Below are 20439 nucleotides of genomic sequence, written 5' to 3'. Positions count from 1 at the left end.
AGCCAGATGCTTCCAGGAAGCCCAGGAACAGGGTGTGAAACAACAGCTCTTCCTCACCAATTTTCCTGAGCAACTACTGTTTATACTAGGGTTGGAGAACCTCAGGCCCAGGGGCCTACGTCAGCCTGCCTAGGCTCCCAGTCTTGCTCTCTGGAGTTCCCCAGGCAGCTATGCCCCCTTCCCTGGCCCCACTCTTTCCCCCTAACCATCTGTATTGATTGATTGCATTTCTATGGGTGGTTGTAAAAGGTTGAAATGCCTTCCTAAAGGTTCAGTTACTGGCAGTAAGAATGTTGAGTTAACCAAGCTGGTAGTAGTACTGCGGGAGTGGGAGCAGTGCCAAACAAAGACATTTTGCTGCCTGAGGCAAAGAACACCTTCTTCCATTCCACATGCAAAGGCTGACTGGACCCATACCCTCCACCATACCTGAAGGCAGCAGGCTGGCTTAGGGGGATGGGGCAGGCCGAGCGGCCCACAGCTCTCTCCTCTACCCCCTTGCTGCTGCCTACCAGGATCTGAGGCGACTGCCACACTCTGCCTAATGATAGGGCCGGCCCTCAGGCAACTACTTCACTCCGTAAGCCCAGCCCTCTGTGTCCATCATATATAGCTAAAAAGACTTGAATGCTTTAGCCTTTCAACACAGGAAGGTGCTTCAAGCACTTACCAATTGTAGGCGGCAACCCTAGGTAAACATACCTGGAAGAGGGATGTACGAATTGGTTAAAATCCATTCCGTCTGTGTTTTGTGGATTGTCAGGTGCCTTTTGTTCCATCGTCCACTTAACAGTCAGATTTTTTTCCAATTTCCGCAAATTTGCATTTGCACAATTGGACATTTTCACACATGCAAAAATGTGCAAATCCCCTCAAAATGCACATTTTCACATTTTAGCCTATGAGGGAAATGTGTATTTTTGACCGGGGGTTTTGTGTGTATTTTTCTACAATGAAATTTGCGCAAAATCTGGGAAAGTTAGTAAATTGTAGGGGTGTACAAAACCCCGCTTACCTGGCTCTGCCGGGTTCCGCAGGTGGGGGGAGGCGATCTGTCCCTCCCCCCGGAATCCTCGACAGGGGGGAGGCGATCTGGTCCTCCACCCCGGAATCCTGCCTGGCCAGCTCTGCTCCATGGTGGCTCTGCGGAGCAGCCGGCCAGGGCCGTCCGCAGCTGAACTTCCGGCCGCAGATGGGCTGCTGTGGACGCAAATAGCGGCCGCTGTAGCGGCCGCCATTTGTGTCCTTCCAGGCTGCTGTGATAGGCTACGTAAGTATTTATGTAGCCTATCATGGCATGCCCCCCCCAAAAAACGGCATACGCAACAGGTGGCGGCTATGGCCTACGTAAATATTTATGTAGGATAAAACAGCGGGGAAAAAAGAACGCAAATAGCTATTTGCGGTTCCCTTTTTTTCCCGCCGTATTTGCCTACGTAAATATTTATGTAGGATAAAACGGCAAAAAATAGGGAATGCAAATGGCGGCCACTGTAGCCGCCATTTGCGTACGCCGTTTTTTTCCCCCTTGGCTTGCTGTGATAGGCTACGTAAATACTTACGTAGCCTATGACGGCAAAGACCAAAATGGAAATGATGGCCGCGGCAGCCAGTCGAAAGACCAGCTGCTATCGCCGCCATCGAAGCCGCTGCTGGAGCTGCCGCTGTCCGGAACATCCGCCCCAGGTAAGCTTCATCCCGGGGCGAATCTGCGGGGTGGCGGGGGGATGGCCGGCCATTCCGCCACGGATTTTGGGGGGCCGAATGCCAGTGCATTCGGCCTCACTGAAATCCATGCTGGAATTCTCTGCCATCCCTACTACAGGGGGACAGCTGAGAAGGCCCCTGAGAAAAGTCTTAGCCTTTGTATTAGGGGTGCAGAACTATATTGGGGGGGGGGCTGAATTGCCCTGCACAAGGCCCTAACTGGGCCAGATGATGTCAGTGGGTATGGCAATGCTCACTGGGGTCATTGCCTTGCCCCCAGCCATTGTGCCTTTCTCCACACTGGGGGAGGCATGGAGTTTGGTGCCTGTCCCAGCATGGAGAAAGGGACTCGATCAGTGCTGCAACAAGCAGCCACTCCTCCTGGCAATGGCTGAATCCTTGGTGGTGCATGCCACATGAAACCACTCAGCCAGTGCTGAGAAGAGCAGCCACTCATTCAGGTGCTGGCTGAGTCCCCTGCCACCTGTCCACATCCCCACTGTAATCTCCAATCAGAGATAATAGGGACTCCTCCAAGCCCTGCCCCCTGAGGAAACCCAAGGAAGCTCCACGGGGCAGATGCAGAAGCTCTACAGGCTAGACATTCCACATCTGTCCCTGCAGGCCAGATGTTCCACATCCCTGCTTTATATGTGTAAAAAGTTAGGGATGGATCGGTAATGGCTGTACTTTAAGCCTCTGTGTCTTGCACATTAAGTTCCATTCCTCTTTGCTGTCCACGGTTATCTTGATATTTTCAGTGTCTTTTACCTGAAAGTGAAACATCTGTTCCTTTTGAATTCTATGCTGCCTTTGAAAGCCTCAGCCTCTTTTACTGGGCTTCATAATCCAAGCAGACTTTCCCATGTGTGCACATGATGGTGAACTTGTCATGCATATGAGACTCCTGAAGCACAGACAGACCACTGATATGTGTGCAGCAAGCTTTGTGGATTTCACACCAAAGAAGCAAGTGATTTGGACCCATGGCATCAGATGTACATTGTCAGGCACTCAGTTCTGTCTTCAACATCCACAGGTCCCTGAAAACAGAAGGGGTGCGCCATGGAGAAACTTGGACTACGGAGAGGAGGCCAACCCAGTTGGGCTGTTCACACAGCACACTAGCCTATGCTCGGTGGTTGAGTGTGGGTTGTTGTTGAACCATATGTTGTTCTTGGACTATGAGTTACCATGTTACCATGTTGTCTGAACCCAGGACATTTTCTGCAGGGTGGCTTGTTAACCATGCAGTGTGGCTGGTTAACTACCCTGAAGAGCCCAACAATAAACCTTGGGTTCTCAAGGTGGCTTGTTTCAGAAAAATAAGCCATATTGCATGGTTAGCAAGCCACGCTGTGGAAGATGTCCAGGGTTCAGACAACACACTAACTCACTGTTGAACAAACAGCCCATAGTTCAACAACAACCCACACTCAACCACTGAGTCAGTGCCACATAAAGCAGGGGTGTTGAACATCTTTAAGCAGAAGGGCTGAATTCAATTTTGGAGAAGCTCTCAGGGGCTGCATTCCAGTGGTGGGTGAGGCTGAAGGCAAAATGAGGCAGGGCCCAAGGCAAAGAGGGTAGGACCAAATGCTAAAAAATACCAGCATATTTGACCTTAAAGCTCTTACTGCCCGCAACTGAGGGACAAACTAAATGTTTTTCTTAACATGCATAGCAGAGCTATGTGTCATTCGTTTATTTACTTCAGAGTAAGCGAGCATGACCCTGATTTGGATTGGGACCATGACACTCCAGAAGGGGGGAATTTAAGAATTGTTTTTCATCCTGAAATTCCACCCCACACCCACCCATGGAGTCAGTGGAGATTTTCTTCTTTAACTCCTCTGTGAGGGAATGGAATTTCAGGACAAAAGTGGGTGGTGGTGGTGGTGGTGGTGGGGAAGCTTAAAGCTTCCTCTCCCTAAGCATCACAGTCCCAATCTGAATCAGGGCTGTGTGTGCTTGCAGGAGAGGGAAAACAATCAAGCAGAACTCCAGTGCTTAAAGGAACATTTAGTTTGGCCCTAAGTAATTGGCCTGCATTTCAATCTTCTAGAATGGGGAAAGAACTGTGCTAAAGTTTGAAAGCCATCAACCATGATTGGCAGTGTGGGGAAAGGGGATGTGGCCATTTGGAAAATCTGCAGGAGGGCTGGATTGCAACCCCATTTGGACTCCTGGGTTAAAGGCTAATGTAAGGAGGCTGACATGAGAGGTAACAATAAGTCTGATGGCAGCACCATAGTGTGGATGCAGAGAGGGGCAGCCTAATGACTTCCTTGACTGATACGTTACCTCCAGACTGAGGGTGTTCACCAGGCCTAAGCTGTACAGTGGTAGACCTCTAGGATTTTCTGATTCTCAGGAACAAGAGTATTCTGGTCCATATATTCTTATTCTGGCTTGACATGCCTGCAGTTCCCTTCTCCAACAGTGGTGTAGGGAGTAGGGAATTGGTACCTGCCCCACAGAGTTGCACGTTCAAGCCTCACAGCACCTGGTACACACTGCTACCTTGCTGCTTTGCATTCAAGGGAACAAAACCAAAACCAAAATGGCTGCATGGAATGAAAGGAGCCCCAGAAGTGGCTTTGTGCATCAGCAAATGCCTCCCTCCTGTTTTTACCTCACAAGCGTACCTGTTATTAACTCTCATGCCATGCATGACACAAATGAGGTGGTACAATGTTGCAATTTTAATCTGAGGAAATAAGATGAACGATGACCAGAATTTGTTTTAAGTTAGTGGAACAAAATATTGAGGACATGGGTTTTTTTTTTTTTTTTCAAATCAAAACCTATAGGCCAAGCAATTGTTCAAAAGGACCACATTGTCTTGGGATCTTCATCAACCATCAAAGTAAAACTTGTTAAGAATCAAACCACATAGTGCTCCAAAAAGCTTCCTTTTATCATAGCAATTGCCTTAAGCACTTAATTTAAGGCTTAGTCGGTGCTTTGAAACTCTTAATTTGAGGGGGTTTAGCTCTCAATGGTTAAGAATTAGCTCGAGGGTCAAACTTGGCCTACTGTAGAAGGTATCACTAATAAAATGATAAGAGAACATTTCATATATAGTTTTAGAGACCACGGCCTTTTGAATCTGTTGTGCTGTGCAGCTCCCTCAGCTTGAATACGAATACCTCTTCATTCTAGTTGATAGGGATTTATATTTTATCATAATTTCATACTGGGGTCTCCAATGTGGTGCTTTGTGGGAACCAATGTGCCTGCAGTTGCTTCTCTTAGTGCCTGCTAGGCCCCTTGCCTACCTTGATTTTTGTTGTTGTCGTTGTTGTTAAACTGGGAGGCTGGTATCTACAAAGCAACATACCTTCAGCACCAACTTTATTTCCAAGAATGGCTCTGGGCCTCACATGGAACCCAGAGGCATTCTTAGAAGAAAAGAAAATGGTGCCTGGCTGCAGCCCAGTGTGCCCAGAACAGTACAGAGTGTCCTAGAGGGAATGGGGCGTGAGGGTGTGTGCATGTGCACGCACATGCACATATATTTTTCCTGGGTTTGTTTTCTTGGTGTGGGTGGGTGTTCAGCCTGTCTGTGCATTTCTGAGCATCACCAGTTTGCTTTCTGTGAAATAGGTATTTTGTGGTGCTTCGTGGGGGCAAATATAGGATTTGGCATTTGGGGCTCAGGTACCACCTCAGCCTTGCATTCAGATTCTCAGTGAAATTCTTTGTCTCTGAGCCTCATCTGTTGTGTTCTGTGAAAGGGGGGATGGGACAGAAAACGGTGGGTTCACCAGAGTTGTTTTGTGTTTTGGAGCTCAGCCCCTCCCTCTGCCTTGTACTTATTCTTGGGTAAGTTGCTTTTCTTTTACTCTCACCCGTTTGCCTTCTGAGAAATGGGTGTATTGTGACCAGCCAAGCCTACCATGGCAGCCATTTTGTGAATGGAGAAGCCCCCCATGGCAGCCATTTTGTGAGAGCACCCATGACACTCTCAAAATTCCAAAAATGCCCTATGACCCAAAATGTTGGGGGATCCCTGACTTCAGGGGAAACAAACAGTGGTGCACTTAGGTGATTTTTAAACTCTGGGCTTAATGGTCTTATGGGGAGTAGAGCTGGTGGCAGTGGTTGGGACCACGGGGCACTTGCCAATGGGCACATGACCTCAGGAGGGGCCACTGCAAACCCCACGTCCAGCTCCTGACCAGCCTGTGGCAGTCTGGAAGCAACCGTCTAGTAGTGAGCTTGTGAGGAGGCATAGGGACTCTGGGGGGGAGAATCCCCCCTTTGTGGGCAGTGCTTCTGCAATGCAGAAAGTGTTTGATGGCAAGGAGGAGACATGGCTGCAGCAGCTTTGAAATGCTGCCAGTCTGGATGCACATAACCTCTGCGGCTGGTATGCACCTGCAGCTCTTTCCCCTCAGAAAGTGCAAGGCTGGGGCAGGCGGGGAGACCAGGTGTGTGTGTGTGTGTGTGTGTGTAAACATGGCCACTGAGCATTTTAATCTACTCTGTCAAATCCCATTGAGAGAGAGAAAGGGGGCAGGGAGAAACAGACATATTAAAAGTGCAGGGTGATGCACCTCGTCACAATAGGTCATTTCCTGGCTCATACTGAGAAACCACTTTTAAGTAGTGCTGTGTGCAAAGGGCTTCTCAAAAGTGAAATTCAAAATCTGAATCCAAATTTGAATTCAAATATTGAATTAGAAAAAAATGAATTCAAAATTTCAAAAACTGAAAAAATTCAATTCAAAATTTCAATTGAAAACTTCAATTCAAATTCAATTTCAAGATTCAAATTTGAATTCAAATTCAAAATTCTCCAGTCTATTTGTGGGCAGAAAAATTGCGGGGACAATTTCACTGAATTTCTCTTAGAGGAGGAGAAATTCTCCAACAGTTTCTCACAGATAGGGCTCACTCTTGGCAAGGGTTGTAGCTCAGGTTCATTCTTTTTTCCCCCCTAAGGGTTTTTGGTTTATTGAGTTGCTTCTGTAGGAGGCAACAGCATCAACTGTGTTGAGGCTTCCACTTTTTTGAGGCAGAATTTTGAATTTCTTTTGGTGGCATTCTTGAGCTTACCTAATCACTGCGAGGTGGCTGAGGGCACGGTGCGTGTTTTCTCTCTCTAGTACATATCTTTCCATTGCTCTGCAGCCTCCCAGGCCACCTGCACTTCCTGAACTGAAAATGCCCCATGGGAGGAATTGCCTCATGATATCTTCCTCATGATGGCTTTAACTGAGGTGTGGGAAGCCAAGGAGGCTACAGGCTGCCACAGAGATTACTGTAGAATGACAGACAGGATACTCATCCACACTCCTCAGCCACCTCATAAGTAAGGTAAGCACAAGGACCCCGAACCCAACCCATGAGAATCTCTCCTAAATTTCTCCTCCTTTGAATTTCTTTTCTATCAAATTGAATGAGAATGGTCGAAAAAAATGTGGGAGAAATTTTCAGCACAGACAGCGCTACTTTTAAGTACCAAGGATGGTAGTGACAGTTTCTCACAGGAATCCTATAGGGATTCTAAAAGGTTGAAATGCCTCTCCTAAGGCTTAGTTACAGATAGAAAGAGCTTTAAGCTAAAGTGTGCTGGTATTTTTAGCCCCAGCCTTGTGTCTTCAGCCCTGCCCACCACTGGAATGCAACTCCCCTCAAGAGCTTCCCCAAAACTCAGTTTGGCCCCCAAGCTGAAAGTGGTTCAGCACTCCTTGTCTATATGAACACACTTTCAGAAGAAGAGATGGGGGAGATGGTGGGAGATGGCGGGAGAGAGCGAGAGTGCACAGTTGTGTAAAGGATTGGGACATATCCTTATTTACAAGCTTGCTTTGTTAGCTAAACTTAAAATCATGTTGCCACTTATAAGAGCTTTTATGTATATTAAAGAACCTAAAATGCTATTTGCAGACAAATTATTTCCATATCTTATTCTAATATGACTTCTGGAGCATTTTCTAAGCCTCGGTTGTTCGCCAAAGATCTAAAGCATAATGTAGCATTTCCCAAAGCACTACTGTGTTCTTCAAGGTTATTGGGGCCCAAATGATGTTTTGCAGTGCCTGTAAGCATAACGCAAATGTTAAGTGCCCACAACACTCGAGTGAATAGTATTTTTATTAGTGCTATCGTCTCGGCGGTTTTCGTTTTAATCTCCACAGGAGAACTGTGCAACAATTACTACAAATGGCTCCCCTGAAGTTCTCAGTGAATGATGCTTAAACCACAGGTTCATGCCTCAAGAATGGGGGACAAAGGGCAGGCATTAATTTCTGTGGGGAGACTGCCCTTCATAAAATACCTTGGGAGGAAGGGATTAGCTCAGCTCCTTAACATTAAAAAAGGGAAGTAATGAGGAAATCCTAAATGGTAAAATGTTTGACAGTGACAGCCTAATCCTGTGCAAGGTTACTGCACAGGGCTGCAACCTTACTCTAAGACCCCTTTACAGATAACTGGAATGATGTGGTTGCTGTCACCTCTATGTTTGCTCCCACGGTGCTCTGAGGAATACAAGAAAACTTTCACCCACATGACTCCAGCCTTTCTTACATACATACTTCATGTGTATCTTGCAATGCCAGCTCCCCTGGGAGGTCCACTGTTCATGCGTGAGACCGGGGTGTTGAACCTCTTTCTGCCTGAGGGCTGAATTCCATTTCAGAAAAGCTCTCAGGGGCTGCATTCTAGTGGTGGGTGGGGCTAAATACAAAAGGGGCGGGGAGAAAATATTTTAGCTTATTGTAATTATTATTTATTATATTTCTCTACCACCCCCTAGCCGAAGCTCTCTGGGTGGTTTACAGAAGCTAAAACTTTAAAATATAACATACAAAGTTTAAAAGCTATTTACATAACAGCACACAGACATATACACGAACAACATATAACTAAAAACAACTTTGAACAGGCAGTCATAACTAAAGACACATCTGGGACCGATTAAAACTCATCATGTGCTGCCAAATGCCTGGGAAAAGAGATCGGTCTTAACCTGGCGCTGAAAAGATAACAATGTTGGCCCCAGGCGGACCTCATAGGGGAGCTCATTCCACAGGTGGGGGGCCACCACTGAGAAGGCCCTCTCCCTTGTTGCTGCCTTCCGAGCTTCCCTCGGAGGAGGCACTCAGAGGAGGCCCTTAAATGCTGAACATAGTGTACAGGTAGGTTCATTTCTGGAGAGGCGTGCCATCAGGTATTGCTGTCTCAAACCATGTAGGGCTTTGTAAGTTAAAACCAGCACCTTGAATTGAGCTTGGGAGCATATAGGCAGCCAGTGCAAGTGGGTAGGGATGTCGCAAGCGCAGTGCAGGGTTCAGGAATTTGTTGCGCAACCCCTGCGCATGACCCCTGAACTCTGCCGCCGAGATGCTGTCCTCCCCCCCGCGCTCATGCCTGCATGCGCTCCAAAGTACTCACCATGAACCCATTCAGTGAGCACCGCCATTTTCATTCCTTTGCTTTCTAGGAAAAACAGGATGTTTAAAAAATGCACATATTTAAATATGTGCAGTTTGGAGCTGGGCATGCTAAATAAGCGCAATATTAGAGGTATAATCCCTCTAATATTGCGCTTATTTAGCTTTCCCAGCTCCGAACTGCGCATATTTGAATATGCACACTTTTTAAAACTTCCCGTTTTTCCTAGAAAGCAAAGGCGCAAAAATGGCGGCACTCACCAAATGGGTTCGTGACGAGTGCTGGGGAATTCACTGAACTCATGGGTGGCTCGAGCACAGGTTCGGGGGTGGGGAAGCGAGCAGGGACGCTGCTTCGGTGAGTGCATGGAGAACCGAACTGGGGTGAGTTCTTACATCCCTACAAGTGGGCCAGAGTCGGTCTTATATGTGTGGACCTTCTAGTCCCAGTTATCAATGTGGCCACTGCTAGGGTTGGCGGAGAATTTCTCCCCGAAACTTTGGGGGGCCGAGCGCCAACGTGTTCGGCCCCCCGAAAAAGTTTCGGGGAGAAATTCTCCGCACCCCCTGCCCCTGCACCCCCCCCGGCATGGGATTTACCTTTCCCGAATGTCACTCCCGGCGGCGGGTCCCGGCAGCGGTTCATCGGGTCTTCGTCAGGGGCGGGGGCGGCAGCCGATCTTTCGACCGGCTGCCACCGCCGCCATTCCAATAAAAGTAAAAAAAAAACAAAGCACCCCCGTGATAGGCTACGTGACGATTAACGTAGCCTATCACGGCTAGATATGCAAAGTCAGCCGTGATAGGCTACGTAAATCGTCACGTAGCCTATCATGGGTGACTTAAAAAAAAAAACCCGTACGGCTAATGGCGGCCCCCATAGGGAGCCGCCATTCACGTTCCTTATTTGGTCGCTGTAGTCTACGTAAAAATTACGTAGACTACGGCGAAAATAAGGGCAACGCTATTTGCGTTGACCTTATTTTCGCTGTAGTCTACGTAAAGATAAGGGCCGCCATTTGCGTACGTGCTTTTTGTTTTTTTTAAAGTCACCCGTGATAGGCTACGTGACGATTTACGTAGCCTATCACGGCTGACTTTGCAGATCTAGCCATGATAGGCTACGTTAATCGTCACGTAGCCTATCACGGGGGCGCTTTTTTTTTTTTAACTTTTTATTTTGTGGCTGGGCGAGGCAAGGCGCCTCCTCCCCGGCCTGAATTTTGGCTGTGCGAGGCGGGAAGCCTCCCCCCAGGCCTGAATTTATGCCGGGCGAGGCGGGAAGCCTCCCCCCCCGGCCTGAACTTTGGGGGGAGAGCAGCGAAGCGCCTCCCCCCCACCGCGAAAAGCTGCGAGACCAGGTAAGTGGCTTTCGTGCACTCCTAGCCATTGCATTTTTCATGAGCTTAAAGCTCTTTCTGCCACTAACAAAGCCTTAGGAGAGGCATTTCATTCTTTTAGAGGTGGGGCGGGGCTGCACAAAGGCCGGGAGATCATGAAGCAATTGATAATTGGGGGAAAGTAGGTGTGGCCAGAGGGCCAGCTTTGGACCCCAGGTGGCCTGGATTGGCCGTGCAGGCCTGAGGTTCTGCACCCATGTTGGATAAACCAGAAGGAAGCATGGGTGGAAGTTTTCTTCTATTCTCAGGAATGGGAGGTAACCAAACCATGTTGTGCTAGGTCTACATAAAGGAGAGTAAAGCTGTGGGAATGTTCCAGAAGGAGGCATTCATACCGTAGTAACACATGCACAGCCCAAGACACGGTGGGTAGTGCTTAGGACCCCCCTCCCCCCCCCAGGCAGATCAGGTTCAAGCTGCATATTAATTTAAAAACTGATTTTTCTTCCTTATTAAAAGCAAGTGTGGGGACCCAATCCGGACTGAGACCCTAGGATGAGGAGGGGCAGGGAGTAGGGGAGCTTAAACCTAATGTGGTCCTAATCTGGATTGAGCTCCCTGTGGCTGCAAGTTGCATTGGCCAAAGGACAATCCCTTCACTTCAATAGATCATTGTTTGGCAATGAAGATAGCAGGTGCAAGTCTCCCAACCCAGATCAGGACCACAGTGGCAGCAAAGGGGTTAAAGCCCCCTGCCTCACACAACAGGGTACCACTCCAGATTGCATCCCCAAGCTTACTTTTCAGTAAGGAAAGAAACACCCCACTCCTTGAGGGGCTGGAAGAAAGCATGGAGTGCAGCCCTTTTAGAATGTGGAGTGGTGGGGCCGAATGGGTTAGTTTGACCGATGCATGTGGATTGTGGCCTAAATCTGAAACTGGCTTTGGCGCCTAAAAACCAAGAGGCCCTGCAAACATTGCATCTGACTAAGGTCCATACTCTCAATTGAATTTAGCCATGACCAAGTCCCATTCCATTTCAACAGGACAGGCCGCATTCCGGTACCCACTTACCTGGGCGTAAGTTCCACTGAACTTAATAAGACTTATTTCTCTGAGTAGACATGCATAGAATTGCAGTGTTAGTCATCACTGACTCTTGCTAGATTGCAGTTAGCTACATGACAGATCGTGCAATCCTAGACATGTGTACTGAAAAGTAAGTTCCACTGGGTTCGGTGGGGCTTACTCCAAGAGAAGTGTGCATAGGCTTGCTGCCTAAATCCCATCGACCTTAGGTGTCCTAAATGCTATCCCATTTCTTCAGCCACTGCCATTTTCTCCACTTTCTGTCCATCCCTCCACCCGCCAAGTTGGTCAGCTATGCAGTGTTGCCGTTGGCTTTTCCCTCTGTTACTGCCCCAATTAGAAAACTAAAAGGAAGCCAAGAGGGAGTGCAGAAGTTCTCACTTCTCAGTTTCGTACACAGTGAACAGAACTAACAACGATCAGCAGCACATGATTCTGGAAAGGGCTTTCATTAAAAACTTCTCTGGAAGCCACAAATAATGCCTCTGGCACCAACAGTCCCTTGTGTACTCTTCGATGCAATCAGCTGCTCGATTAGACCACCGTTTCTTCCCGTTAAACTGATTTACTGGCAGCAAACAGATTTACTTCCTGCCTTTGTTGCCTGACATTTGGGAAATTCTCCTTAATTTTCTTTAAAGCCAATATCTAGAATTTAATGTTTCTTCTTCATAATATTATCATGCCATTTTAATAACTTGGAGGAATATTGAAAGAAAGGAAGTAGTGACATGGCAGATGCTGTCTAGCTCTCCATACTTGCACAGGGACGTTTTGTTTGTTTGTTATTATGCAGCCTCCCACCTCCACAATTTTTGTCAAGTATAAATAGAGGGGCTTTTACTGTCTTACATAGGGATGGACGAAAGGGACTTACCTGGTCCCGCAGCTTGCTTCGCGGTGGGGCGGAGGCACTTCGGTTCTCCCCCCGAACTTCAGGCCTAGGGGGGAAGCACCCCGCCTTGCCCGGCCGAAATTCAGGCTGGGGGGGGAGGCGCCCTGCCTCGCCGGGCCAAAATTCAGGCCGGGGAGAAGCGCCTCGTCTCCCTGGCCGCGAAAGAAAAAGTGAAAAAAAAAACAAAAACCCCCGTGATAGGCTACGTAACGATTTATGTAGCCTATCACGGCTAGATTTCCAAAGTCAGCCATGATAGGCTATGTAAATCGTTACGTAGCCTATCACGGGTGACTTTGAAAAAAAAACAAAACGCGTATGCAAATGGCGGCACCCATGGGGAGCCGCCATTTGCATTCCTTAGTTTGGCACGTCTCGTCTACGTAAAGATTTACGTAGACTACGGCGAAAATAAGGGAACGCTATTTGCATTGCCCTTATTTTCGCCGTAGTCTATGTAAATCTTTACGTAGACTAGACGTGCCAAACTAAGGAACGCAAATGGCGGCACCCCATGGGCGCCGCCATTTGCGTACGCGCTTTTTTTTTTCCCAAAGTCACCCGTGATAGGCTACGTGACGATTTACGTAGCCTATCATGGCTGACTTTGGAAATCTAGCTGTGATAGGCTATGTAAATCGTTACGTAGCCTATCACGGGTGTGTGTGTTTTTTTTAACTTCCCTTTTTTATTTTGCAATGGCGGCAGCGGCAGCCGGTCAGAAGACCGGCTGCCGCCGCCACCCCCAGCGAACCACCGCCGAACCGCCGCCAGGACCCACCCCAGAGAGGGACATTTGCACGAGTTAAGTCCCATCCCGGGGGGGGGGGGGCAGGGGGCCGGCGGAGAATTTCACCACCAATTTCGGGGGGCCGAATGCGTTGGCATTCAGCCTCCCGGAGATTCGTGGAGAAATTCTCCGCCATCCCTAGTCTTACAGCAATCTTAGGATAGGAGTAGCTTCGTATGTGATGATGTCACACAGCCAGCTGAATGCATAGCTGTTGTGAGGGTTGGCTGGTGGTGCAGGAAATGATGCCCAAAGGAGAGCTTGCATGGGAAAGTTGCACAGGCTATAGGCACCTTGTATTTTATGCAACCTCCCTAGTACGGATGTACGAAAGTCACTTACCTTTTCGAAGGGTGACATTCGCAGTGGGGGGGAGGCGCTCCATCCCTCCCCCTGAAATTCTCTCCAGCCTGCTCCGCTCCACGGAGATTCCACAGAGCCGCCGGCCGGGGCCACCTGCAGCTGGACATTTGGCTGCTGGGCAGCCTGAAGTAGGGGTGGACGAAAGTCACTTACCTGTCCTCGAAGCTTGTTCGCTGTGGGGGGGAGGTGCTTCGCTGCTCCCCCCACGAAGTTCAGGCTGGGGGGGAGGCTTCCCGCCTCACCCAGCCGAAATTCAGCCTGGGGGGGAGGCTTCCCACCTCGCCCAGCTGAAATTCAGGCCGGGGAGGAGGTGCCTCGCCTCGCCCGGCCGCGAACTCAAAAGTTTTTTTTTTTTTTTAAATGCCCCCATGATAGGCTACGTGACGATTAACGTAGCCTATCACGGCTAGATCTGCAAAGTCAGCCATGATAGGCTACGTTAATCGTCACGTAGCCTATCACGGGTGACTTTAAAAAAAAAAAAAGAGCGTACGCAAATGGCGGCCCCCATAGGGAGCCGCCATTCGCGTTCCTTATTTGGTCGCTGTAGTCTACGTAAAGATTTACGTAGACTACGGTGAAAATAAGGGCAACGCAACACGCTTTTTTTTTTTTTTTAAGTCACCTGTGATAGGCTACGTGACGATTTACGTAGCCTATCACGGCTGACTTTGCAAATCTAGCCGTGATAGGCTACGTTAATCGTCACGTAGCCTATCACGGGGGCGTTTTTTTTTTCTTTTATTGCAATGGCGGTGGCGGCAGCCAGTCGAAAGACCGGCTGCCGCTCCCGCCCCGGACGAACACCCGCCGAACCGCAGGGCGGACCCGCCCCCAGGAGGGACATTCGGCAAAGGTAAGTCCCGTTCCAGGGGGGGTGCGGGGGGTGGGGGGTTGCAGAGAATTTCTCCCCGAAACTTGTTCGGGGGGCGAACACGTTGGCGCTCGGCCCCCCGAAGTTTCGGGGAGAAATTCTCCGCCATCCCTAGCCTGAAGGGACGCAAATGGCAGCTGCCGTAGCTGCTACCATTTGCATCCCTGTATTTTGCCATGATAGGCTACGTAAATATTAACATAGCCTATCACGGCAAAACAAAAAACAAAAAACAGTGAACGCAAATGGCGGCGGCTATGCCGGCCGCCATTTGCGTTCCACCCCTTTTTTTTTTGCCATAATAGCCTACGTAAATATACGTAGGCTATTACGTATATTACTTTATATTTATTGTATACATGCAACCTTTGCTGGGTCTGGAATCCGAGATGCTAACTGGATGCACATCTGGATTCATAGAAAAACATATTCTATCTTCCCTTCCTTAGTTTCAACTCAGTGTTTGTTTGGATGAGCATCCAAGTGCACCACGATTCACACTTTGGCAGAACCAGCCATGCGCAACTTCACATGGCCAGGGCTGGTTCAGGATCCCTGCTGAATTCTTGTACCTTAGGCACAAACATGCTACAAGCATGCGGAAGGTCCCCGTTCAATTCCTGGCATCTCCAGTTAGGGCGAGGAAAAAACCCTGCCTGAAACCCCGGAGAGCTGCTGCCAGTCAGTGTTGATGATACTGTGCTAAATGGACCAATGGTCTGGCTCCGTGGAGGCTGGTGGCTCTGAATTTGGTGGGGCTGTGAATCCATTCTGGGTTTTAGTCAGAACCAGCCAGAACTCTAAAGGAGCTATTTGAGGTGATGTGCCTTAAAGCTCCTTTAGAGTTCTGTCTGGTTCTGACTAAAACCCAGAATGGATTCACAGCCCCACTGAAATCAGAGCCACCAGCCTCCTCCAGTCTGACTCAGTTCAAGGCAGCTTCCTCTGTTCCCAATTTCTCTCTTTCTTGCTAGCTTCATGATTTAATTTGATAGGAAATCCTGGAAGCAGAAGAAAACAATTCATACACACACACACATGCACCCTCTCCTCTCCTCTCCTCTCCTCTCCTCTCCTCTCCTCTCCTCTCCTCTCCTCTCCTCTCCTGGCAATACTAGTCCACTGTTCTGGATGCAAATGGTGAGAAGACAAGATTGGAGAATACATGTTGGATCAACTAAACATGAGAAATAGGAATGTCATCATAAGAAAGGCGGTAAAGAAGATGGATCTGAGGATTAGCCTGGCTGCAGCCCTGAAATGAAAAACGCTTGTGAAAGCAAAGCCACACTAAAGCCAATGAAAACTCTGTTGGCAGAAGAGGTTTTTTAGGATTGTAGCCTATAGCCATAAAACCTGGACTGCAGTTTGAAGGGAAAAAATAAATCAAATCCCATATACTCCCTAAATGGGATGTATTATTTGCTTCTTCCTCAGCCTGTTTTAGGATAGTAAGATCAAGCCATCAGGGGTCTTCTGCGTGACACTCCACCAACCTCAGTAAAATTCTTCAGATTTCCACCTACTGAGGATTTGGCCTATAAAACCTATAAAATTTAAAGAGGTGCAGCCAGAAAGATTAAAAGACTCAGTGAACCCAATTTAAAAGGGAGACTGGAAACATCAGGATGGTGTGCTCTTAAGAAGAAGAAAAAAAAAGGGGGGGATGACCTCATTTCCAAAATGCTAAAGGGAACAAAGGGGACAGATGCTCTAGATGATTTGAACTTGTGTCAGAGACAGTAACCTGGGGCAGGTTCTAAAGCTTAAGGAGGACTTAAAAGCAATGAGGCAGATATTCCTTCTGAGGCCTCTTCCAAAGGTCTAAACATGCTTGAATAAATACATTCGGATTTCTCATTGGCTAGTTCTCACAGACCCCAAGGTATCCATTCTCCTTCTGCCTCCAAAATGAATCACTCAACAGGCAGATGTGTGTGCTGCTAAGAATTCTATTTTGCAGCTGCAGTTTAAATGACCTCATTTGCACATGTCGTGTTGGGCTGGAGAGAAGAGATAGTTTGGGGGTTGTTGCTTTTTTAAAAGAGAGGTGAAGGCAGTATGATAAAGCCTTGTTTCTTGTGGTTGATGCAATCATTTTTTTCCCCTTCTGTCCTGTTATCTTCTCTGGTCAAAGAGGTTTTCATCATGCTTCAAAAACCTACAAGAACTGTTTCACCAGAGATGATTGTGGGACAAAAAAAGGGTGTATATATTATAGGGTAGGAGTGAACAACACATGTCACATGAGCAGTATGCAGACCCCACTGGAGTGAAGAGGCACCATCAGCTGCCCAAGAGTGCTGAGTGCTGATCCCACACTTGACAATTCCCAGGCAGAGACCCCCATCCAGCTGAAGGGGCTGGCTAAAGGGGAAAAAGGGGGCTTATGACCCCTCCCCGTGACAGGGTACAATTAGGGATGTTTGAGAATTTCATTGATGCTTGAAAAATTGACCAAAATGCCCCCACTTGCAACCCCGAATGAAAGTGAGAGCGCAATTGCAATGTTTGAGAAAAGCTCACACAACCTCAAGCTTGTGATCACATTAACAAATGTGTCCTTTAAAAAAAAGCACAATTTAAAATACATATCCCCCCATGCATTTTTGTGCTTTAATCAATGTGGGGAAAGTGCACATTTGGGTGTGCCACAGGGAAATTGTGATTTTTCACTTTTCAAAAAGCGCACGTTTCCTGTTTGGGGTGGTGGTGGTGAACCCCTGCCCAATGAGTAAAAATGAGGCGAGTGAGCATCAGGGTAGAAAAGGGACAGCCTTAAATAGCTCAAAAATCCTTTGTTTGCTCATCCTTAGGTACACTACTGAAAGCCATACCCCCATCACACTTCTCAGATTCCTACCTCAAACTATCCTGCAGCAGTCAGGAAATTCTCAGTCTTGTGGACACCTCTGGAACATTATGGTTAAAGAATCTGAGGGAATGGTTCAGCTGTACTTCTACACAACTATTCAGAGCAGCAGCATCAAAACAAAAATATCTGTAATGACAGCTAACCTCTGATAGGAGATGGCACTTTAAGAAGAAGAAGGACACCTCTCTTTCCTCTGCCCCCTCCCAGTTTGCAGGGAACAGCAGTGACTGTAGTCCTATTATGCTGATGGCTATGGTTTCACAGAGCTGGGTAGCCTGCAGGGGAAGTTATGTGGGAGCTGAGGACAGAGAGAAGCAGCAGAAGAAAAAGAATGTTGCCTATAAAGAAAAAGAATATATGTCAATGGGGAGTGAAAGTTTGGTGTCAGCTCTGTGCTTCAAACTGGGATCAAATAACTCACTGCCACCTACATGGTCTTTTCAAACCTTCTGCTGGTGCCAGAGCCTTAGGGCAGCTTAGGGTTGGCGGAGAATTTCTCCCCGAAACTTCGGGGGGCCGAGCGCCAACGTGTTCGGCCCCCCGCACAAGTTTCGGGGAGAAAGGCTCCGCCCCCCCGCCCCCCGCACCCCCCCGGGATGGGACTTACCATTGCCGAATGTCCCTCCCAGCGGCTGGTCCCGGCGGCGGTTCGTCGGGTCTTCATCAGGGGCGGGGGCGGCAGCCGATCTTTTGACCGGCTGCCGCCGCCGCCATTCCAATAAAACTAAAAAAAAAACCGCCCCCATGATAGGCTACGTGACGATTAACGTAGCCTATCACGGCTACATTTGCAAAGTCAGCCGTGATAGGCTACGTAAATCGTCACGTAGCCTATCACAGGTGACTTTAAAAAAAAAAAAAGCACGTACGGCTAATGGTGGCCCCCATAGGGAGCCGCCATTCACGTTCCTTATTTGGTCGCTGTAGTCTACATAAAGATTTACGTAGACTACAGCGACCAAATAAGGAACGCGAATGGCGGCTCCCTATGGGGGCCGCCATTTGCGTACGCGCTTTTTTTTTTTTTAAAGTCACCCGTGATAGGCTATGTGACAATTTACGTAGCCTATCACGGCTGACTTTGCAGATCTAGCCATGATAGGCTACATTAATCGTCACGTAGCCTATCACGGGGGCGTTTTTTTTTTTAACTTTGAATTTCGCGGCCGGGCGAGGCGAGGCGCCTCCTCCCCGGCCTGAATTTCGGCCAGGCGAGGCGGGAAGCCTCCCCCCTGGCCTGAATTTTGGCCGGGCGAGGCGGGAAGCCTCCCCTCCCCGGCCTGGACTTCGGGGGGAGAGCAGCGAAGTGCCTCCCCCCCACCGCGAAAAGCTGCGAGACCAGGTAAGTGACTTTCGTGCACCCCTAGGGCAGCTTGGAAATTAGATTTGCTATCTGTGTATCGGTGCATCTCCTTTGGCTTAACATTCTGTTTGCATCCTGCCCAGCACAAGAGGCAACAATCTCTTTTACAACCCAGAATCTGGTTTTACATTTGTATTGTCAGTCCTGACTTCCCAGAAACATGAGAAATGGTACAGTTCTAATCCCTGTACATACATTTTCAAGCAAGCTGCATCTTCAGGCATGCTATGTATTAAATATGTTACATGTTGTGGTGATTTCATAAGGCAATACAACTCTTTCATTCAAATAGTAGGAAACCGCCGATGGGGTGGGGGAGAAACACCAATAAGGAAGAGGTAAAGTACATTATCCCCTTCATGGATCACTGCCTTGTTGTGGCGAAGGGGCTTGCGTAACTCAGTGAAGCCATAAGCTATGCCGTGCAGGGCCACCCAAGATGGACAGGTCATGGCAGAGAGTTCTGACAAAATGTGGTCCACTGGAGAAGGAAATGGCAACCCACTCCAGTATTCTTGCCAAGAAAACCCCATGGAACATATCACAAGGCTAAAAGAGATGACGCCGGAAGATGAGCCCCTCAGGTTGGAAGGTGTCCAATATGCTACTGGGGAAGAGCAGAGGGTATTTCCAAGTAGCGCCAGAAAGAGTGAAGCGGCTGGGCCAAAGCTGAAAGGCCACTCAGCTGTGGATGTGTCTGGTGGTGAAAAGAAAATCCGATGCTGTAAAGAACAATATTGTTTAGGAACCTGGAATGTCAGATCAATGAATCAAGGTAAGCTTGAGGTGGTCAAACATGAGATGGCAAGATTGAACATTGACATCTTGGGAATCAGCGAACTAAAATGGACAGGCATGGGCGAATTTAATTCAGGTGACCATCATATCTACTACTGTGGGCAAGAATCCCTTAGAAGAAATGGAGTAGCACTCATAGTCAACAAAAGGGTGGGAAAAGCAGTACGGGGGTACAATCTCAAAAATGATAGAATGATCTCAGTACGAATCCAAGACAAACCATTCAACATCACAGTAATTCAAGTCTATGCCCCAACCACTGATGCGAATAAGCTGAGGTTGATCGGTTTTATGAAGACCTACAACACCTTCTAGAACTAACACCAAAAAAAGATGTCCTCTTCATCATAGGGGATTGGAATGCTAAAGTAGGAAGTCAAGAAATCACCAGGATAACAGGCAGGCATGGCCTTGGTGTACAAAATGAAGCAGGACAAAAGCTAATAGAGTTTTGCCAAGAGAACATGCTGACCATAGCAAACACTCTTTTCCAACAGCACAAGAGACGACTCTACACATGGACGTCACCAGATGGTCAATATCGAAATCAGATTGATTATGTCCTTTGCAGCCAAAGATGGAGAAGCTCTATACAGGCAGTCAAAACAAGACCTGGAGCTGACTGTGGCTCAGATCATGAGCTTCTTGTTGCAAAATTTCAGCTTAAATTGAAGAACGTAGGGAAAACCACTAAACCATTCAGGTATGACCTAAATCATATCCCTTATGAATATACAGTGGAGGTGAGGAATAGATTTCAGGGATTAGACCTGATAGACAGAGTGCCTGAGGAACTATGGACGGAGGTCCGTAACATTGTTCAGGAGGCAGCAACTCAATCCATCCCAAAGAAAAAGAAATGCAAGAAAGCCAAGTGGCTGTCTGAGGAGGCTTTACAAGTAGCTGAGGAAAGAAGGGAAGCAAAAAGCAAGGGAGAAA

This window comes from Heloderma suspectum, chromosome 5, assembly GCF_057233095.1.
Source record: "Heloderma suspectum isolate Gila_16-S chromosome 5, 16-S_ref, whole genome shotgun sequence".
NCBI lineage: Eukaryota > Metazoa > Chordata > Lepidosauria > Squamata > Helodermatidae > Heloderma > Heloderma suspectum.
This window is presented reverse-complemented; position numbering follows the sequence as displayed.